Source organism: Crocodylus siamensis, chromosome 2, assembly GCF_052110815.1.
Source record: "Crocodylus siamensis isolate JL-2025a chromosome 2, ASM5211081v1, whole genome shotgun sequence".
NCBI classification, from domain to species: domain Eukaryota; kingdom Metazoa; phylum Chordata; order Crocodylia; family Crocodylidae; genus Crocodylus; species Crocodylus siamensis.
The window spans coordinates 50,801,894-50,817,126 of NC_143396.1; positions in this window are offsets into that span (position 1 = coordinate 50,801,894).

Sequence of the window (15,233 nt, forward strand, 5' to 3'; positions counted from 1 at the left end):
GTAGCAGGACCTAGGTAGAGGAGCCTGCTGAGAGCTCACACTTCTGACCCAGCTGGAGGTGGCTGACTTCCTGGCCAACTGGGGCCAGGAGGACATGCTTTGACAGTTCAAAGCAGACCACCACACCCAGAGCATCTTCCAAGTGGTAGCTACTCAGATGTCCGGATGGGGGCACACATGGCAGTAGTGCTGCACGAAGGCCAACTCTGCAGCCACAGCCCACTGGCAGCTGGCCCAGAAGGGCAGATGCCTCTACTGGCTGTGCAGTCCCCATGTGGGTCTGGCAGTGCACAGCAGGTCACAGCCAGGCAGCAGCCCCCACTGCCAGACTGCTGCAGTGGGTAGAGGGTGCAGGGAACTCTCAGGGCTGCTTCAGCAATCTGGCTGGCACAAAGGGTAGTGCCCCCAGGTACTAATTGGCTGGGCCCTAGAAGCTCCTGAGAGTGAGTAGCCCTGAGCTACTTGCCAGGGCAGTTTTTTGTTCTGATGAGGCCAGGACAGGAAAGCTTTTTACACTGTTGGAGCCATCACTGGCCAGCATACCTCCAAGGAGTTTTAGTTCCCTACCCTACAGCCATGGAGGGAAGCACCAGGCTCTGTATGGCTCAGGGGCTTTGCAGGTAGCCCAGCAGCAGCCTGGGAAGGCAAGCTCCACAGAAGGAAAAAAAACAAAATGGTAAGATTGATCTTCCCTGCCCCCACCTCCAGAGCCTGCCTACTTGCACTACACAGAGGCCCGGTGCTTCCCTTTATGGTTGCTGTGCCCTCTGGGACTGCCTGAGCTGGGCACCTGTGGGCAGGTGCTGCCTGGGGAGGGGTGCTGCTGCCACAGAGGGAAGCATCAGCCCTCCCCACCCGCTGCTGCAGCTTAGGGACTGCTCTACCCACCAGAAGCTTGCTTTTTCCTCCCTGCCACTGGAGAGGCAGGTAAGGATCAGGCAGACACAGGTGTACACAACACGGGCAATACTTTGCCCTAAACTGAAGCAGTGTTTTAAAAAAAACACTGCTTCAACTTAGGGAGAATTAAATCCCTGTGTCGTGTATAAATGCCCATTAATATGTTGTGTCTTGGGAGTGACTCCAATAGGAAGGTCAAACCCATTATAAAGTATGCATTTAAATGGCTGAACAGTCTGGGAAATCTGAGGTATTTCCATAGTACAAACTTAATGTTAGACCCGTATCAAGTCATGCTTACTATAATATTATAGAAAAAGAATTTGAATCCAAGTGTCTTTATGTAGAAAAATGAAACCAAATATGAGAAGTTTTTTTTTCTCCCAATTTTGCTCTTAACTGATTCATTAAAGCAGTAGGAACATTCAAATGCATTTTGCTTAATTTACAGAGAAAGAAGAGAATTATTATTACCTCAACTAATTGCTGAATTTATTGAGTCAGTCAAATCTGTAAGAAAAAGAGCATCTGCTAAGGGAGAAGCTATGGAGAAAGTAGCATAGAGAGGTGAAGAGAAATCTTGGTTATCTAAAGCTTTTTTCTTTTTTGGATTGGTGTGTTCATTGGTGCGATGCACAGGGTACATTTTTCTGTTCAACTAACACTTTCCTTCTTAAGAATAGCTGTAAGTCAGGTTTTATTCTTTTTTACAGTTTCCTCTTTTGCTTAGTGCACATACTTCAGTATTTGAGTCTTGTATTCGCTACTAAAAGTAAAAACATTTACTTCAGGTTTTTAGAGTACTGTTATAACTTATTTCATGCCTTTTGTTTCAGGAGTTAACAGTTATTCTCTGCAAGTTAGGGTACCAGTCACAGGAAAGTTTTCATGCATCTCCAGACACATCTAGATTATGAAAGGGGTATTCAGCAGCTGAGTAGGAGTCATTTTGAGATTGTAGTAAATACCTAAGCAAGCAAACAGCAGATAGGCTCCTTTTCCACATCTTACATATTTTTAAGAAGCAAGTAAATAACTCATAGCAGTAACAGCTACAAAGTTCAGCAAAAATTCATAACTTCATGAGTAGAGATGGCTGACAATAGCAACAGTTGCTAAAGAAAAATTCTGAAAGGCAAGAGAAAATAGCTCCCATTGCAAATTCAAACTAGCAGGGGGGATACAGCAGAACAATATGCTATTAATATTTTAGTAAAGGGCAAAATCCAATAAAATGGTAGAAATTAGGGTTGTGCAAAACAGCACCATTTCATTTCAAATTCTGTTTCTCCATTTTGAAGGGGCAGTGTTTCATTTCATTGCTTTGCTTTGTTTTGAAGCACTGTTCCGTTTCATTTCATCAAAACTGTTTCACTGTTTCAACGAATAGGCTAAAATGGAGAATCATGAAAATGCCTAAAGCTTTGTCATTTCTTGCCTAATCCTGATGAAAATTGCAGGGATGGTAACCCCTCTGAGGGCATTAATCCTGCCATGTTTCAGAGAGATAGGTGCAGAGGTTTCTGGGAAACTGCACCTTAAACTGTTCAAAGCAAAACTCGTGACACTTGCCACCAGCAGTGTCATGCTGCATCCAGATCCAGGGGCCTGCACCCCTGGGAGGGCTGCAGGGCTGTGCCAGTCTCTTCCTGGGGTGCATGGGCCACTGGATCTGCGAGGGATGGCAGCAGGCTGCTGCTGCTGGCAGGGACCAATGCTAAAGCCAAGTAAGCTCGGCTTTGAAACTTGAAACGTTTTGAAACTTTGCGTCTTTGTTTCATTTCAAAACTGTTTCAAAGCCTTTTGTTTCATTTCAGTTTTGCTGTTTCAAGCTTGAAACACATTGAAACAGCTTTGCAATGAAACACACAGCAAAATTTTGCACAGTCCTAGCAGAAATGTACCAGGAGTAGCAGAAAGCATGGTAATGACACTACAGCCTTCTGTAGAGGGCCTTTGAGAAACAGCTAGTAAGTACTAGGAGTATTTAAAGTGAGTAGTATTCAATTTGGATTTGGCCCTATTCAGAGGACAGTGATTCTTTTAGCTGATTTGGATCACTGTCCTGATCAGATTCGGCCAAATCTGAAGACTCAATTTTGATTCGGAAAAATCAGCAATTTGGCCCATAGTCACAGCTTTCTATATTTTTTCTACATACCTCAAGGTACCAGGCATGGTTCATGAATGTTGAGATGGTAGGGCAGATGGAACACCCCACAGGAGCGTGGGGGGGTCACCCACATGCTCAGCAGCAGACCCCCCCACACCCTCCCTGGTTCAGCGATTGGCTGCGGGGAGACCCTGGGTGCCCCCCAGACCCAGGAGGCACTAGTTGCCGAGCCAGGTTGGACAGTGGGATCCCCCACACGCTCTGCAGCAGGCCCAGAGATGGATCAGAAGTACTTCTGGTTCACTTCTGGGTCTGCTGCCGAGTGCATGAGACACCTCCCCTGCACTCCCACGGAACGCTCCATCCGCCTCACCATCTCAGCATTCACAAACTGTGCCTGGTACCTCGAGGTACATAGAAAAAACATATAAAGCTGTGTCTATTGCCAAATCATTGAATCTCTCCGAATCTCTCCGAATCGATTCGGAGGAGCCCTAGTAAGTACCATCTCAGTTTCCCTGCTTAGGACAAATGACAGGTAACATGTTTGTTGTGCATCCCTGTGAAGGGAGATTATCAGGATGTTTCTGACATAAAGACAATTTAAAGCATCCATTAAGTCTTCTTTATCTGTGTGCTTACAGGACTGGGCCAGGGAGAAGTACTAGGTCTGTAACCTATCTGATATTTCAAGAACACCAAGAGCATCCTCAGAAGACCCTGTGGAGTGCTCAGACACATATCCTTTACCTTACCCTGGCATACTGATCAGGGAAGGAGATGGTTGCAGTCAGCTGATTTTCTGAAGTAGAAATCTCAGAATTGCTCTTTGAAAGAAGAAAATGAGCAAAGAATACAAGGCTCACTGACCTTAAGGATGATGGAATCACAAAGCATTTTGGGAGGAAAGAATAAGTCGAGACTACAGTCTGGGAAACCAATAGGAAAAACTTCAGAGGAAGCAAAATTATCCAGGCCAGGACAAAGAATATGCTGGCAGAACACAGGTGGGGAGCAGCAACAACAACCAGATAAGTAGATCCTAGGACAAAAGCAGCAAGGAAGGCATACAAAACATTCTCCTCAGTTCTAAAGGCTCCCATACATACTTGAGAGGGTTTTTTTCTATTGACTTTAATAAGAGTAGGATCCTACGCTTTATGGAATTTGTTGCTTCCCCCTTTATTTTCTAGTTTCAGTCTTCTTCAAAATATTTCCGCTATCTTCCTGATAAATGGAGTACATTTTGCAAGCTTAGAAAGAATGTAGAAAAATGTACTCTCCAATCCTCAAAAGGCCTCCTTATTTTATCTATCAGAGCAGTGTCTCATTTTATAGGACACTTCAGAGGTGAAAAGGGTGAATTGCCATGCTTGTGTCAGCATCCTTACCATTGTATGAAGCGGTTTTTGAGGAGTCCATTTATCTGACACAAATAGGAAATTTGACTAAATGATAGTGAGACTGCTTGCTATTCACTGCTTGCTACAAACAAGTTCAGCAAGTTGACTTCAATTTGGCTTCATTTTTTTCTGAGATTTCCTAGATAACGGAAGATAAAATAATTAAGATTTCTTAATAATTTTTATCATCAAAAGTTTAAAGTCTTCTTTTTCTGCAAGAGAATCATATTTTTTTCTCATTAAATAACTTTTAACTAAAGTGTACCAGGAGAACAATAATTATACATCCATTTTATGACATGTCACATATTAATGCTGATATCATTGTAAGTTCCTGGTTTTAAGCATTTAAAAATTATATAAATACCTTTATTTGGACTGAATTTTCCCATGTTTATTTTCATGGGAAAATAAGATTTTAAAGTTTTAAGAGAGAAATTGGAAAAAATAGAGTTTTTTTCTAGCAAATATATTTTTCAGATGTTTCATTTATTTTCTAATAGTTTAGTGTTTTGGGTGTGGGTTTTTTTATATTTACAACTAATCCTCATTTTTACTATTCAGCCCTCCATTTGGTATTCCAGTCCCTCCATCTCCCCCACTATTGAGCAGAGCAGCTATGAGGAAGGCAGGGGCTGCTAAGAACATGGCTGACCCTACTTCTGGGACCTCAACCTGGACTAGACGAAAGGATGAGAGGCTGGCAAAATGGATGGCTAGCAAGTAGGAGAGGAAAGACCCCAGACAGCTTTCAGCTTTAAAAGGGGCTGCAGCTAAACCTTTTGTGGGAACAGATGCGGGATGTTTTTAACAAATGATTTAGGGGCACCCCCCTTTGTGAGAAGAGGTTACAGCCTGAAAGGGACAGGAAGGAGGTAAGGGACCTCCTCTGCATGGGAAGCAGGGGACTGGTAGTTAATAGAGATGGGAAGAAATAAAGGGGGATTTTTTTTTTCTTTTACAGTGGTAGTGAATATGGATGGGAAAGCAAGTATAGGCTGAGCAGGAGGTCACTCTCCTTTGTCAGAATCGGGGAGCAGAAGTGTGTTGGATGGGGTGGGTTGCTTTTAAAATTAGTAATTTGTTGTTTTTTCCTTTCTCAGAATTGGAAGAGTTGGTTTTTACTTTAACATTGGGGTTTTTTTACTTTTATTGTTATCACCCTTAAGCAATTTTGGGAAGGATGGCATGTAAATTTAATAAATAAATACATACATAATAATAAAAAATGTTTTAAAGAGAAAACTACTTGGTACTTTAATATATTAATAAATGATTTGGATTTGGGTGTCAGAAGCAGACTGGCTAAGTTTGCAAATGACACCAAATTATGAGGAAGAAAAGTCATGCTAGAGGATAGGCTGGCAATTCAGGCTGACCTGGATAGGCTCACAAGATGGGCGGATCAAAACCTGATGACATTCAACATAGAGAAATGCAAGGTGCTCCACCCATTATACTTTTAGGATCAGCAGTGCTACACTCACTAGCACAAAGACCAAAAGAGACTTGGGGGTCATGACTGACCACAAGATGAACATGAGCTACCAATGTGGCTGGCAAAGCAAATAAAACTCGTGCTTTCACCTACTGATGCATCTCAAGTAAGACCCAAGAAATCATTTTCTCACTTTGCTCACCCTTGGTGAGGCTGCAGCTGGCGTGCTGCATCCAGTTCTGGTCCCTACACTTTAGGAAGGATGTGGAGAAGCTTGAGAGAGTCCAGAGGAAAGCCAAGCATATGATTAGAGGTCAAGAGAACAGGTCTTAAGAGGAAAGGCTGAGAGGCACGGGACTCTTCAGCCTGGAGAAGTGAAGGCTCAGGGGTGACTTGCTGGCAGCCTATAAATACATAAAGGGTGTGGATCAGGAACTGGGAGAACATCTATTCACCGGGGCACCCCAAGGGAAGACAAGGTCTAATGGTCCCAAACTGCTGGAAGACCATTTTAGACTGATTCTAAGGAAAAACTTCTTTCTGTCCAAGAAAGAAGTCTGGATTGGACTCCCTACAGAAGTGGTGCAAGTACCTACTCTGGATACCTTTCAGAAACATTTGGATGCTTATCTTACTGGGGTGATCTGACCCCAGCTGACTTCCTGCCCCTGGGGCAGGGGGCTGGACCCAATTATCTCATGAGGTCCCTTCCAACCCTAATGTCTATGAAATCTATGTCCACTCAGTGCTACTGGCCAGTTTGGAACTATGGTATCTTCCTTAGAGCTGCACTATACTAACTCAGTAATAGAGTTTCTGGTATCTTGGCTAGACCAGTATCTTTGGATGGCAATTTTGTGCTTTGTAGACATGCTTAGTGCTGGATTCAGATGGAATGCAGTGGTAGTGTTATGCCTTCATTTAATTCCTGCTGTGAGTGGAGGGGCCCAAATCAGGCCTGTCATCTAGAACATGTGCCCCAACCTTTCAAACATCAGCTCTTGGGGCTGGATAGTCTGTCCCTTAGCACTTCCTGCTCATAGGGAACACCCTCCTACTCGCCACACCTTGATCTTATAAGAAAGAAGTAGTGTCCTTGGTCATTCAGGTCATCCCCTAGGAGTGGTTGTGTTGGTGGTCCTCAAGGCTCGTCCTCCCTTTAACACCCTGTCCATACACCAACCAGATCTTAATAAGGTCCACAATTATTTGTCCTGAGCATGGAAGGGTTGTTGGGACATGATAGTCTGAGCAGTAAATTTCAGCCAACTGCGAATTAACCCTGCTGGGCTGAGCCAGCAGGCTGCATGACTTCCCTGTGATCCCTCTGGTCAATAAGCATCCCCAATCAGCATATTCATTAACACTCACCCTGGTACAATACAAACTCCCAATTAACAAGCAGTAGGGTTCCCTTTTAACATAAAACAACAGTCCTGGGCCTCTATTATGGCCACAATTCCATGCTGTTTGTCCTGGGGCCTCTGACAGGTGGGCCAAACGGATCTGCCCCACACTCAAAAGAAAAGCTCAACTCAAAAAGGATAAACTCTCCACATAAGTAAACCCTGGGGTGTAGACTCCCCCAGACAACTCACTCTTGTCATCTCAAAGCTTCAGCAGATGCCACAATGCTCAGTGCTCCACCTGCGGCACAGACATCTTCTGGACCTTTTCTGAGGTAAGCTCTTCCTGCTTCACTGCAGAGTCAAAGGCCTGAAGGCTGGAAGCTCATCCAAGCCTCCAGTCTCCTGAGCAGGTCTCTCACCACTCACTTTGCCCCTGCTGGGGTTTTGCTGCAGCCAGACTCCATCCCTCATTGCCTGTGCCTCCTGAGCTTCCCATCCCAGCCAGCATGAGGCATGCTCTTATGATGTCATCCACAGAGTGCTGCCCAATTCTCAGCTGGCACGAGGTCATGAACTGAAGCTCTGCTGCCGCCGAGGTTCCACTGTCCACACCAACACTAGCCCTGTAGGTAAGTACCTGGTAATGGATGTCTCTGCTGGCCATGCACTCTGTCCTCACCTGCCACTGGGGCTGCCTCTCAGAGCCCCCACATTCCCACCATGTCCCTCGAGATACTCCCAACTGTGACACTGATCCACTCAAAGTTTAAAACCAACTGCTTGGCAATGATAGCAACATTTCTATTCAGGCAGCAGTAAGGGAGTCAACTGACTTAATGGCTAATTATAATCTGATTCCTTCTAAGCTCTTCATTCCACGGGCATTAATGATGCTCTCTTCTTTTAAATGATCATGATGTTCCACTAATCAAGCTATCCTTTCTTCTGCAATTCTATTGTCTGTCAGCCACTTCTGGAAATGCATTTCCTATTTCACAGCCCTGCAGATTTTTTTTAACTTAAACTAAAAACATTTCCTCAGATGTGGAAATAACTTTCAGTAAAGCATTAGATGCACTGTCAAAATGCTCAGGAAGGCTAGATTTTGTTTTATGAATCTGAAAAAGAGATGTACATTTAACTCTAATGGCTACAGCATTAGTAAAACAGTTTTTTAATTTTTTGTTTGCCTAGTTTATTGTATATTTTTACTACTTAATATATGATATAGCAAAATAATACATATTCCAATAAACAATTTTTTTGCTTCAATCTTGAATTAAGTAATATAGCCCTAGGTTCCTAATTTATTAGTAAAGCTTTAGCTGAGTTTCTTTTTAAATGGAGAAAAATATGTCTTGCCTTATGTGATGATTCATTGTACCATCTGTACCCGTTTTCAAATTCCTGTATCTGTCTGTGGATATGCTCATAGGGCATGAAAATGTGTATTACTTCTTTACATCAGGATATTGACATATTAATGTTACCCCTAATCTTACCAGTTTCTCAACCTGTAAACTGAGCTAGAACTGAGTGGAAACTCCCTTTTACACATATGAATAAATAGCATAAAATATCCATTCAAATTTACAAGCCTAGTGTTTCCCCCAATATGTACCTTTAACAAATTTTAGAATATTTATTGCACAGCAAACTTATAGAATTTGATTTTCCCTTGAGAATTTTTGAAACGTTTTGAAGCAGAAAAAGAGGTAAATATAAATTTGGGATACTTCTAATCTGCATTATTTAATTTATTGCACTTAGTGGTAAAAAGGAAAGTACAGGTTTCAATTCAAAATTAATCAAAGCAAAATGCCTTTGTGTTTTGAAATTTACCACAAACAGTTTGAAAATGTCCTAAAGGTTATATTCTTGGTGAGAAAAAATTGTTAAAAATACCTACATTTGGGGGCATTATAAAGATTAAGTTATAAAAGCTGAAACAGAATTTGTGTGAGTTAACACTTCATATTCATATGAATTTCTACTGAAAACAGAAAATCAGGCTCCATGTCAGTTCCGGGATCTGTCATAGAATCAAAGAGTCATAGAAAATTGCAGTTGGAAGGAACCTCAGGAGGTCATGTAGTTGAATCCCCTACTTAAAGCAGGACCATTCCCAACTAGAGCATCCCACCCAAGACACTGTCTAGCTGGGTCTTGAAAACCTCCAGGGATGGAGATTCCACCACCATTCTGAGTAATTTTTGCAGTTACTACGCTCCTGGTGAGAAAGTTTTTCCTAATATCTAAACTAAACTTCCCTTGCTGCCACTTGAGACCATTGCTCCTTGTTCTGTGACCTGCCACCACTGAAAATAATCTAGCTGCATCCTCTTTGGATCCACCTTTCAGGTTGATATTAAATCCTCCCTCAGTCTTCTCTTCTCCAGACTATTAAGCCCAATTGCCTCAGTCTCTCCTCAGATATCATGTGCCTCAGTCCCATGATCTAACCATTTTTGTTACCCTCCACTGGACTTTCTCCAATTTGTCTACATCCTTTCTGTAGTGGAGGGCTCAAAACTAGACACATTACTCCAGATGTGGCTTCACCAGTGCCAAATAGAGGGGAAGAATCACTTCCCTTGATCTGTTGGCAACTAATGCATCCCACTATGCCATTAGCCTTCTTTGCAACAAGGGCACACTTGTGGCTCCTATTCATCTTATTGCCAACTGTAACCCCCAGGTCCTTTTCTGTAGAGCTGCTGCTTAGACAGTCAGTTCCCATCCTGTAGTGGTGTACAGGATTGTTCTGTCCTAAGTGCAAGACTTTGCACTTCTCCTTATTAAACCTCATGAGATTTTTTCTGGCTCAAACCTCCAATTTGTTGAGGTCTCTCTGAATGCTAGCTCTGCTGTCTAGTGTATCCACTACTCCCCCCAGCTTGGTGTCATCCACAAACTTGCTGAGGCACTCCATCCCATCTTCCAGGTTGTTGATGAAGATACTGAACAAAATCGGCCTCAGGACCGAACACTAGGGCACTCCACCTGATACCAGCTGCCAACTAGACATTGAGTCATTAACTACTACCCCCTGAGCTTGATGATCAAGCCAGTTTTCTATCCACTTATCCAACCAATACTTCCTTAGCTTGCTTGCAAGAATGTTGTGGGAAACCATATCAAAAGCCTTGCTAAAGTCAAGGAATATCATATAGGGCTGTGCCTTTTGAATGACAGTAATGCAAAGTCTTTCCATTTATAACTGCTAATAACTGCTAATTTATAACTGCTAATGAATGTGCATGTTACCTGTATCACTTAACAGTGAAAGAAACATAAACACACTTATTGATATGAAAACACACACATACTTTCAGAAAAAGACTGATTGGAGATTTATATTGGAATGTGTAGATATGTTGAAGAAACAAAGATGCACTTATGTAAAAGACAACGTGCTTATCCCAGTTTTAAACTGTGCAGAGTCACTTTTACACTAGTGTAATGACTTCAACTAGGGATTTACATTGGTGCTATTCCAGTAGCTACAAGGGAGATGTTAAAAGGCACAGCTCTCTCTGATAGTGGAAGTTGGGACTTCTTGCTGGTAGGTGTTGTAAGGCTTCTACCTCTTCTTGCAGGGCACTTTGCTCCAAGCGATGTCAGGGTGAAACTTAGGCTCGGGTGCCACCTAGGTGGTATGGGTGCTGCTCCTACTCTCCTGCCATGTCTTTGATATTCTTTGTTATGGAGGCAGTTGCCTTCAGGTTTCCCCCAAGGATGAAGAAGTCTCAATCCCTGTTCTTTTTTTGTGGGGCTCCAAACTTCCCCTTTATCCCACCTATACCACTTCTATGGCCCAGATGAACACTACAATCTGCAGGTCTTCCCCTGGATGATTTTTTCTTTTCACCCAGCTTGCCTGCTTCAGAATAGGTCAGGCCTTCCCAGTCAGCTCACCCTTCCCTGCAGCCGGTTCCTTGACTTCAGGCCAGCTGGAGCATGTAAGCCTGCCCTGCCTTCGGGCTAGCTAAGGCTTTTGACAAATTCAACTGAAACCGACATCCAGGCCTCTGCCGAAGTACCCCTGGGATTCCATCTCCCAGTGCCCCTTTATAGCTCCAAAGAAATAAAGAAAACTGAAGGAAAGGATGAGAGACTCACTCGTCCCTGCGCCTCTGGTGACTATGAGGTGGGCCATCATTCCATGCCCCACCCTGGTCTGCCTCCTCAGTTTGGCCACCTTGGGCCCCTGGCTGACCTGGAGTCATTCCCTGTCTTCTCCAGACCGGTGGGGTGCATGGTTCCCATGCCAGGTTGCTTGTGCCTCCCTGCCGTGCCCCTTGTGGGGGGTAACCATTCCCTGCTGGTGCCTCCTACCACTCTACCTCAATTCCCTGGAGAGGCTGTCGTGTCGTTCCTGGGAGATGCTTGTCTCGCCTGGCTAAGGTTTCCTCCCTGCTGTGCTGGACCCCTCTGCTCCCCCTTTCTTGCCTTTAGCTGAGTGATCTTCCTCAGCATGTCCTGGTCAGTGTCCTCTTCTCCCTCCGCCCACTCTGCAGCTGTTTTTCCAGCAGCTATTTGAGCAGTCTGTGGTTCTCAGAGGCTCTGTCCATGTCCCTCACCAATCTGCAGCTGCAGGTAGTGCCAGAATCGTGGAGCCAAAGCCCGCAATTTCTTCTGGCTGCAGCTCATCGGGATCCCTGTGGAAAGTATTGGGATGCATGGGGTGAGGGTCCAGGACCCCTTAGAGGGGCTTTCATATTAAGAGGGACTTAATATTTATTTTGTTGTCTTTTGAATTCTTGTCCTAAACCACACCCAGAAACCTAATCTCTAATTTCAGTTTACTAGCGGTAGTGATATTACCATCTCTCCATCTAGCCATCACTCTCTATCTTCTCTAATCTACTAAGCACATTTTTGGTAAAGCTTCCTTCAGTAATAACTTCTGTAGGCGATCTTGTTTCCAAAAGTAGGAGGATAAGTGATTCTCCCCTTGACTTTTATTATAAGATTTGGTATTTCAGAATTAGTTGGTGAATCATCCATCAACAAGTTCCTTCTAAAAATATTTCATACCATGGTGCTGATGTTCTTCTAATAAACATATGGTTTGTCTTTCCTCTTCATAATGATAAAGGTATCTAGCTTCAAGAGCCAGTGGAGCTTATTCACTGATATATATGAAATGCTCAGAAATATAAACTATTTTCTGGATGCCATCTCAGTCTATTTTAGGGATGCCACCTCAGTTTCTTTTCTCCATTAACATAGCAGTTCCAGTTTTTCTCAAACTTGCTGATCTCCTTTTGAACTGTCTCTATATTATGTGCTCCTATTGCGCTCCTTGTTCATTTAATCTCTGAATGTAAATTGCTATTGCCTAGAGGTTTTTGTCATCAGTTGATGCCTCTTAATTCTTGTAGCTGACATTAATGAAAATAACTTTGTTGGGTCTAGTGTATCATTGGCATTCTCTTCAAAATTATGTTTACCTCAGTAAATCCCTCTTATTCTCCTCTTCTCTTTTCTAAAATATGAAGACCTCCTTATAACTCACTCATTGAAAGGAATCCATGCAACCTAGTGATGCTGGAAGGGTTTGAATAACTTGTTTGATCCTTAACTATGGACTATGTAGTCACTTTAAGTGAGCTTTACCACCACTTGGACTCCTTTTAACATCAGTAAAAGGGAAGAAGGGCTTGCCATAGCACTATCAGCCTAATTATTTAGAGGTATAGCTACTTTAAAAATACGTTATATTTGTAATACAGTATCTCTATGTAGTTTCTTTGAATTACATTGAATTCTTATGCATAAGAGCATGGAATCAGAGCCTGTGGATGGACATTATATTTGTATTGGGAAACATTCTTTTCAAACAGTATGGGGAGGTGAAAAGGTAGTGATTCCAATACAAATTTAGTCTGTTCAAAGAGCAACTTCAATGGAGAGCAAAATACTACAGAAGAGGTTGATCTACACGTCCATTAATGTGCAGTAGTTACTGCACATTTACTTTAGTACTTGCTTAAAGAAGTACTAATTAATGAATAGTAACTACAGTTATTGCAAAGTAGTGCCAGCGCACATTTTTTTCACTGATGCTTACTGCACAGTAGCCTAATATTACTGTACAGTAGCATATTAGCCTGATTTTTGCCTGGCACACTACTGCGCAGAGTTATTTGGCTACTGCTTATTAAGAGTCTTGTATAGATGCATCCCAGGGGTCTGTAATAAACCAGGGCTCCAGGGCTGGCCGTGACACTGCCAGGTGGCTGTGCAGCCCCTGCCTGGCTCTGGGTCCTATGTTACCCTTCCCCTTCCCTCTTCTGCCATGCCTTTGTTGGAATACTTGAATGTGAAAAGCTAGGCTGTCCTAGGGTCCCTGAGTAAGCCGCTGTCTATGTTTGGTCAGTGGGCCCTTCCAAAACCTCACTGCACGCAGATGTATCTCTCACACCAAGTGAGCCCCCTTGCTCCCAAGGCACCTTCTGCTTTATGGGAGGTTTATGGCCTCCTTTTGCTCCTACAATCACACCCATACCTCACAGATGTTATTGGCTAATCGGTCAAGTAGGCAGCTTGCCCCAGTACAGTGTCAAGACTTCACACCATTTTGGGGACCTCAGCCTCTCCACCTTCCACCCCTTTCATCTAGCTGGGCTTATGTAGCCTAGGCCCACTGTACTAGGTCTTGGCCTATAAGCTTCCACCCTGGTCTTGCACCTCTCAGGCTCTGGGCCCCTGACCCTGGCCTCACCTTCCTTGGGCTGGGATTCAGCCCCTCTCAAGGCTTTTACTCCACCCTTTTGCATAAGCATGCTCTGTCTCCTAAGCCAAAGGGAACACTGGTGTGCCCTTGGCACCCTGCTATGGATTAACTGCAATGCAACCATCAGGCACCCCACTGTGGTCTTCTCATCTCCTCTTGTAGTCACTTCTGGTCCATTAGTTTAAACCTCAAATAAAAATACAAGGCTACTGACTATAACTAAAACTATCCTCATTCTGGGTTTGCACATAAACACCAAGTCACTGGCTCCACAACAAAACTCCTTCCCTATACTGGGCCATATCTCCCTCCAAGATGCCAGCTTCCAGTCCCTGGGATAGCTCAGATTATCAGCCATTTGGTGCCTCTGCTGTAGCCTTCCTGCTTAGGAGCTCTTACCCCTGCCAGACTGGCTGCCTGGTCTCAGTCACTGGTTTTATGTGCCTCCTAAGCCCTGTCCTTTCCAGTCAGGTTACTCTACAGCACACACAAGGATCTCCATTCTGGGCCTAATGACCAGCTTGCTTTCCCTTACTGCTATTTAATGGAGCTGTTTACAGTTTTTTGTCCCTGAGCAGCCTAGATGTCTGCCCCTGTCCTCTTACTACTGGCAGCTGGCTACAAGTCTCTCTGTTCACTAACAGTTAGTTTGCTTTCTAGTTCTCAACCCTCCCTGAGCAAACTCAGCCTGCTTGTTACAGGGTCCCTAGGACCCTCAAAAGCACAATCCCCTGCTTTTTTTCCCCACCTCTTTAAACAATGAGCTCTCAGGGCACCCACTGCTTCTTCCTCCTGAGTTCTGTCATTGATCCGGGGGCTGTTCCCTACCCAGTCCTGCTGATCAGCCGGCCAGTGCAGCTGTCCCCTGCCCAGTGCTCTGGCTGCATAGCTGAGGTATCCCCCATGCTGCAGAAACTGGTAAAGTATGAACCTTTGCCTATGTCTCACAACGCTGGTGAGAACCCCAACTGATACTGCTAGAACATGGGGAAGGGCTACTTTGTTGAGACCATGGGGTCCCCAGGAACAGTACTGTAGGAGCTGAAGTTGCTCTTGTGGTTCCTGCCAGCCAAGGGGCAGTAACAAAAGCTGTCATCTACCCTGCAGAAATATTGAGAAAAGCTGGTATTTCTGCAAGGGTTGTGGCCACTCTTCTCATTTCTACACCTGCTTAAGAATAGTTGGTTGTCTTGTAGGGGCTAGGGGTGGAGAGCATGCCCCCAGTCCTGATCCCAGGGCAGCATCCAGGGCTGCAAGCTCAGCTCCAGTTTGTCCTCAGATTGGGTAG